Below are 8035 nucleotides of genomic sequence, written 5' to 3' on the forward strand. Positions count from 1 at the left end.
CACGTTTGCCTTCTTGTGTGTGTTTTGGTTCGGATGCTGATGTAAGTCCAGCGATTGGCATTCGGGTTCCATGTTTGCCTTTGCCTGTGTTTGTTTGTGTGCGTGTTAGCCGAGCTACGAATGCTCTGATTCTCCTTCGTCCAAAGGAGATACGTATGCATAGGATGCGACATCCTAGCGAGCATGTGTCGTTACCCCAGTTCGAACTACTTAGACTCTGATGTCTATGCTTGATAGACTAAGTAGGCCCAGGATGCGATATCCTGCCGAGTCAGTCTTGTTTGTCTCTTGTGTCTCTTTCAGCCAGTATCTGTGTGTGTGTGAGCAGTGTTTTAGCAACCATTTTCCTTCCTACTGTGCGTGGATCCCGTCGAGTACGACGGATGCGTAGGGGTGCTAATACCTTCCCTTCGCATAACCGACTCCCGATCTCATTCTCTTTGGTCGCGAGACCATGTTCTTTCTAGGTTTACTCTGAGCATTTCCTTTCCCTCTTTTGGGATAAATAACGCACGGTGGTGGCTCTGTTGTCTTGTTTTCCCGCCGGTTTTTCGCGTAATGCGACACTAAGGATTTACATGACTTCTTTTGATTGTTTTTTTTGTTGCTTTTATCCATAATTTTGACCTGAACCACTTCTTTGAAGTCTTTTGTCCATCGGGATGCCCTAATTTTTGCTTAAGTTGCCTCTTCGGGTGTTCGACTTAGCGGGATTTCTCTTTTTTTTCTTCTGAAAGGTTATGATTGCCATGTTATTGGTTGATAAGGAACAACCGTCATAACTTTTGGATTTTGTATGGTTCCTTAGACACTTCATGACATGTACGAAGAATATCATGTGATTGATCCTTAAATGGGATGTATTCTCTTTTTATTTGAATGCATAGTCAGATTAATTGAACAAAATTACCATGCCCTGGATTAAGCGTAAGGATATTTAGTTTCGAAGTGGTTGACTAGGGACTAACTATTTATCTCTTCGGTGTTTGGGGATTTGAAACAATGGCTAACATCATCAATAAAGCTATATTTGAAAGCATACCATAGCAGTTTGGGTATTTTTTCCGTCACCCCCATCCGATCTTTGCTTAAACAATAGTTTGATAAAGAAAAGTGAATGGGAGAAATATGGATATATTTTCTGTTTTTTATATAAGATGAGAAAAATTAGGGAATATGAAATGACTGATTTATAAAATGCATCATCACTCATTAATATTACCATTAAAAAAACAAAAATGTTTAAAAACAAGTAGCATTTAACAGACAAATAAATTACAAATGCAAATGATGAAATAGCCCAATGATTGCCAGCGTTTGAGGATGACTTCATGTCTGATCCATTAGGTTTTAGAATATGTTCTCAGGAGTCTTTGAACGCATTCAGGAGAGAGGTTGACGTTCACTACCAGGTTTCCTTCTGGAAAGGTTGTGTACTTGTTGTCGATCAACTATTGTACGTTAGCTTTGAAAGCTTTGTAGTCCTCGGTCGAGTTCCTTATTGATCCTATATGATATCCATATTGCACATCGAGATCATACCTAGGCAAAAATGGTTATGGAAACTCCTTGAGAGATCTGGGAACCATCGTCGAGCTTCGAATCAGAGGCCGCAGGAGTTGACTGTATGTCATAGGAATGGGATCGAGGGGAGTATTCCTTCTTTCTAGATTGTTTTGAGGCCTGGGCTGATTCTGATGATGATTTTGATATCCTCGACCTTGGATTATCTGATTTAAATGAAGATCGGTCCAGGGTTGTTGGTATGTCACTTTGGGCGTTGTTATTTGCCCATAAGGTTAGTGTGGTATTGGAAATGGTGACTGCTAAAAAGATGGGGGGTCATAAGGTCTTATTAATGCATCATGAGAATACCCAACACCCGTCATGACTTCATTGGTTTCATCCTCCTCTTCCTCTTGGGAACTACTGAGGGATTCAATCTCGCTATCCTGGCTACTCAAGGCGTCTTGGATTTTTCCACTTTTGAGGTTGTTCTCGATGTGTTCTCCCATTATCACAAAGTCAGAGAAGCTTGATGACTCACTGCTTACCATTCTCTAAAGATAAGATCCTTGTAGAGTACCTATGAACATGTTAACCAGTTCTTTATCTAAGAGTGGTGGTTGCACTCAGGCTACCAAGTCTCTTCATTTATATGCATATTCTTTGAAAGATTTGTTTCTCTTTTGAGATAAGCTTTGCAACTGAATGCTAATGGGAGCCATGTCCAAATTGTATTGGTACTGCTTCAAAAAGGCGTTAGCTAAGTCCCTCCATGATTAGATACGACTTCTTTCTAACTCCATGTACCAACTCAATGACGCCCCACACAAGCTGTCCTAAAAATAGTGAATCACCAACTTATCGTTTAAGGCACACCCTGAGAATTTGGCATGAAGAACACATACTGAGGGCCTTCCTCGTCAATATGAATATCGGGACTCTCCTACCTAATGGAGACCTCATTAGATAAGTGACATGCACAAGTTGAGGCTGAGTAGGAATGTTCACTTATGGAGGAGCATAGTCAGGTGGATGGTCATACATTAGGTTAGTCACCATGGTAAAGCCTGATGTAGGACCGACATTTTCCATAACAGCATGCTGGAGATTGTTCTTCGACTGAGCTAGTTAAGCTTCCAACATCTAATCAACCTAGCCTTTTATAATGTTTATATCTTTTCTTAACTCAACTTGATTCTATTCGAAGTGTTCGATTGTCCTTCAGTAGCCACCACGAGTTTGATATAGGTGCTAGGAAATCAGCCTGCTGGTTATGGATACAAGGCGGGATGAGTTTTTTTGTTTGTTTTGGAAAATGATATGCATGCATGATGATGAAATGAAAATGCATGAATTTTGTTTTTTTTATATGGAAGGAAATGCAATGTAAAGCTTAGGGTCACAAGTGCATCATGTTCAGGTTAATTCAAGTATTAGGAGAAGGATATATACATGTGTCTCTGATTATTAACCCCACGAGTAGGCTTTATGGTTGTAGGTTCCCAGAGTTATGGATCCTTCTTGGGAATACAATCGCTATAAATAATACTCGTTAGACTATCATATCTCTAAGAGAATCTACTCCATTTGAGGTCTTCGTATTAACCAAACGAGTCCTACGTCTTGCAAGCCCAAACTACGCAACCATCGACTCCAAGGTTCTAAAAAGGTCCCTAGAGTCACAGAGCATAATAAAAACATTACCACTATAATGACTACTCGTTAGACAATAATATTCTCAATATTATCTACTCGATGTGGGGTTTTAATGTCAACCCAACGAGTCCTAAGTCTCGCAGGTTGAACACTACCCAACCACCATCTTATGCTTAGGTGTTTCCTTAGACTCTGGTATAGAGCCTATAGTACCATAAGAATCAACATCAGATAAGTAATGTCAATAACAAAGAGATAAAGAAAAGAAGATATAATAAAACAAGTAGACAAAGCTAGCATTCATTGCAAATCGAACTAAATTAGGCTTCACTCTCTCTTGCGGGAGCAATTTTCCCGAGTAGAATCACCATTTGTCGCATCTTTAAAAAATAAGACCTTATGAGTGTTCGCACACTCACAAAATGATTAAACAGGGTCACCACAAACTTTATTTATTCCAAAGGAGTAAAGAGAAAATATCGATAAAACCCTTAAAAGAAAGAGAAAATGGTCGTCGCAACCAAATTTGGGTTCAAGATTTGATTATGTGAAGGGAAGGTATTAGCACTCATCACATCCGTTGTAATCAACGGGAACCATTTAGTTAGATTTAAGATTGAATATTAGCGTATGTTTATTTTTTTTCTTCAAGTTGTTAAATTTTGAAAAAGGGAAATAAAAGGGGTCACAAAAATGTTTTTATTAGGGTGCTTGACGAGATTGTGGGTCTCGCTCCTACATATCCTCAAGTATAATGAGGAATTCAAAGCTACATAGTTCTTCGTAAGACAAAAGATATTTTTGGTTTTTTTGTTATAGTGTATGACGAGACATTGAATCTCACTCCTACGTATCTCCAAGTGTGATGGAGAACTCAAAGCTACGCAGTTCTTGGTAGCAAATGAGTCTTGGTTGGTTGATTTTAGCGAACAATGTTTTATCCATTCTACCTCGATGTAAACAAGCGTTTAAGTCCCCATGCATGAGTATACAAGCCAACGTTTAACCGCTGGAATGTGACCTAAACATTTGTTCTGGGTATAACCAAATTTACATTATAGAGGAAGATGTGCCGAAAACAACATTGTGATGTTCTAGGGCCTTAGGAACCTATGAGTGGGTGGTAATGCCTTTTGGTATGAAGAATACTGGTGCAACATATGTAAGGGTAATGAATGATATGTTTCATTATTTTATTGATACCTTTATGCAGGTTTATATTGATGATATAGTTGTCAAAGCCTCATCAAAAAATGGTCATTTGGACCATCTTCGTCAATCATTCAGAAGAATGAGGAAATATGGACTGAAAATGAATCCATAAAAACGTGCTTTAGGAATTCTTGAAGGCGAGTTTTTGGGCTTTTTAGTTCACAAAAAAGGCATACAAATAAACCAAAATAAGATAAAAGCTACACTCAATACAAAACCTCCATACAAAAAAAAAGCAAGTTCAATCTTTAATGGGAAAAATCAGTTTCTTGAGGATGTTTATCTCGAATCTAAGTGGCGAAACAAATGTATTTTCATCACTACTGAGTTTAAAGAAAGAAGGCGGATTCAAATGGGAACAAGAATATCAAAAATATTTTGATCAAATTAAGACTTATCTAATGAATCCTCCTATTTTGTTACCTCCAATGAGAAATAGATCTATGAAGTTGTATATTTATGCATCTGAACAGACAATAAAAAGTATGTTAGCCCAACAGAATGATGATGGTGTCAAAAGTGTCATTTATTACCTTACTCAAGTTCTAAATGATGTAGAAACTAGGTGTAGTCCAATAGAAAAGTTGTATCTTTGTTTGTATTTCTAATGTAATAAATTGAAATGTTATATAAAATCTACAGAAGTTTTGTTCATTCCCATTTTGATGTTATTAAGTACGTGTAGTCGAAACCCATTTTACACATTCGAATTAGGAAATGGCTTTTGGCTCTGACTGAATATTCTCTAAAGTATTCACCTTTAAGGGCTATGAAAGGCAAAGTTGTTGCTGATTTTATTGTTGATCATACAATAGTCAAAGTAACACAAGGTTTTATCGATCTCAAGCCTTGGAAATTATACTTTGATGGTTCCTAACATAAAAATGGAACTTGTATTGGAATTTTGATCATTTTTTCTAAAGAAATTATAACAAGGTTCAAGTTTAAAATCACAGGTTATTGTTCCAATAATCAGGCTGAGTATAAAGCCTTAGTTGCATGCCTTAAGATTCTTTTAAACTTGGGGGGAAAAGGAGTCGAGGTTAGAGACGACTCGAAGTTGGTTATTAAACAACTGACAAAAGAATACAAATGCATCAAGGAGAATTTATTGATGTGCTTTGTAAAGTTCAATTCATTATTAAGAAGATTTAATGAAGTCGACATTAAATATGTCCTTCGAGTCGAAAACTAAGAGGCTAATGATTTGGAAAAAATTATTTTAAGATACAGAGTTTCCAAAGAAAAATTAGCAGAGTTAATTGAAGTAAAGGAAAAGTTAATTTTGACCAATCCCTTCTCCTCATATTCGAAAAAGTCAAAATTGACGGGGGTAGAAGGGTTGGAAGAATTAAAAAACTATGGAGAAAATTTTGAAAATTTTGTCATTGGCAATCTGTCGAATAATGATGGGTGAAAATCAATTGTTAAAATTTTGAAAAATCCGACAGAAATGACATATCAAAAAATCTATAAATCTATAATTTTTAAAATTTTGAAAAATCCGACAGAAATGACATATCACTAAGGTATTAAATTATAAGATTATTGGGAACAAATTGTTTAAAAAGAATTCAGAAGGAATCTTGCTTAAATGCCTTAGTGAGAGCGAAACTTATTTGGTAGTTTTTATGCCCATAATGGATCATGTGGCGCTCATCATGCAGGTCACAAGATGAAATGGCTTTTATTTTGACAAGAGTTGTATTGGCCAACTATGTTGAAAGATTGTATTGAGTTTTCCAAAGGTTGCCAAGAATGCCATAAACATGTAGATATTCAACATGTTCCAACAAGTGAGTTTCATTTGATTGTCAAGCCTTGACCATTTAGAGGTTGGGCATTGGATTTAATTGGTAAAACTTTACCTATATCATAAAAGGTCATAAGTACATCTTGGTTGGTATAGATTATTTTACCAAGTGGGTCAAAGATGTTCCTTTGATCAATGTTGATTAGGAAGCAGTAAATAATTTTATTCAGAACCACATTATTTACAGGTTTGGAATTCCTGAAACTTTAACCACTGATCAATGTACAATTTTTATTGGTCAAAATATGGTTGAGTTTCTTTTAGACTTAGGAATCAAAATTTTAACATATATCCCAGATTATGCTCAGGCAAATGGCCAAGTCAAAGCAGCCAACAAAATTATAATAGGCCTAATTAAGAAACATGTGGGTCAGAAGCGAAGAAATTGGCATAAGACTTTAGATCAAATATTATGGGCTTATTGAAATTCTCCTAAAAAGACGACTAATAAGAAAGTTAAGTCAAAAGCCTTTAGAGTTAGTGATTATGTTTGAAAAGTTATTTTACCTATGGATTGAAAAGATATAACTTTAGGTAAATGGTCACCAAATTGGGAAGGACCATTTCGAATTAGCGAAATATTTTCAAATAATGCCTATAAAATTGAAAAATTGACCCATGAATGTTGATCTCTGAGAATAGATGGCAAGTACTTAAAGAGGTACAAACATATACTGCAAGAAGTTCGAATAGTATGAGAGTAATACATAAAGAAAGAAAATGCTAAAATGGCGTTTAAATTAAAGGATTCCAAAATGGAAAATTATCATTAATACAATTATATAAAAGAAAACAAGAAGTCTAAAATTCAAAATGGAAAGATAGCCTTGATCTTTTCAAGACGTTTCTTTACAAGTCTGGTTTTGGTGTTGTTCATGGAATCTTCAGACTTCAGTTTTTGAACCTCCTCATCCAACACATAAGCAGCATCAAAATATTGAATACAAATGTTGGCTTCCTAAACTAGATTCTTCAATGGGAGCCAGTTTTGAGGTTTTAATCTCATCTTTTTTTTTTCTCTTATTCAATCTTTGTTTGTAGCTCCCCCGCCTGTTTCGTCCAATTTGAAATGTTTGTAGTGTAAATTGCTACTTAATCCTTATCCGCTTTGGCTTGTGCTTCCATCTCATTTATCTGACTTTGAGATTGAGTAATTGAGGTTCATTGCTGAGATATAGCGTTATTCTTTTGTTTGAGTTTGTTCGCAGAATCTTTCTTCATTTTGATGTTCTAAACAATTTGATCAAGAAATGGCTCAAACTCAAGAATAAAACCGACAATGGAATCAGGTGACACTACTACAAAATATATATTTGGTAACATCATATTACTATGGTCATTTTGCCAACCGTAGTAATATCTTATTTTTACACTCCTATTTTTTTTTAATTTTATTAAAATACTTTTCACCATTGTTCATAACAACAACCGTGGTGATAGATTAAGGGTTACAAACTTCGAATCCCAACATCAACATTTTTTCCATTTTTCTATAAAAAAGCGTGTGTCCCTTAACTTATATTGTTAAATAAAAATTGAAAAAAAAATTAACTACGGTTTTTCTTATAAACTGTTATTATATGTGTCATATTTCACCATGGTTGGTATTGGCAACCGTGGTAAAAAAATTTCCTACAAAATTAAAACATAACAGGTTATTTATTTCCTTCATAACACATGCCCTAGCGAACCAGATGACAACAATAGCGAAATCTTCATCTTCACCATCTTCATTCCTTTATTGGAACGTTTAATCTTCACCATATTCATTCATTTGGAATGTCCAATCTTCACCCCCTTCATTCATTTCTTGGAACAAAAATCACTTCTTGGTCTCGACCTCGTCTT

The sequence above is a fragment of the Lathyrus oleraceus genome, chromosome 1 (genome assembly GCF_024323335.1).
Source record: "Lathyrus oleraceus cultivar Zhongwan6 chromosome 1, CAAS_Psat_ZW6_1.0, whole genome shotgun sequence".
In the NCBI taxonomy this organism is placed as follows: Eukaryota; Viridiplantae; Streptophyta; class Magnoliopsida; order Fabales; family Fabaceae; genus Lathyrus; species Lathyrus oleraceus.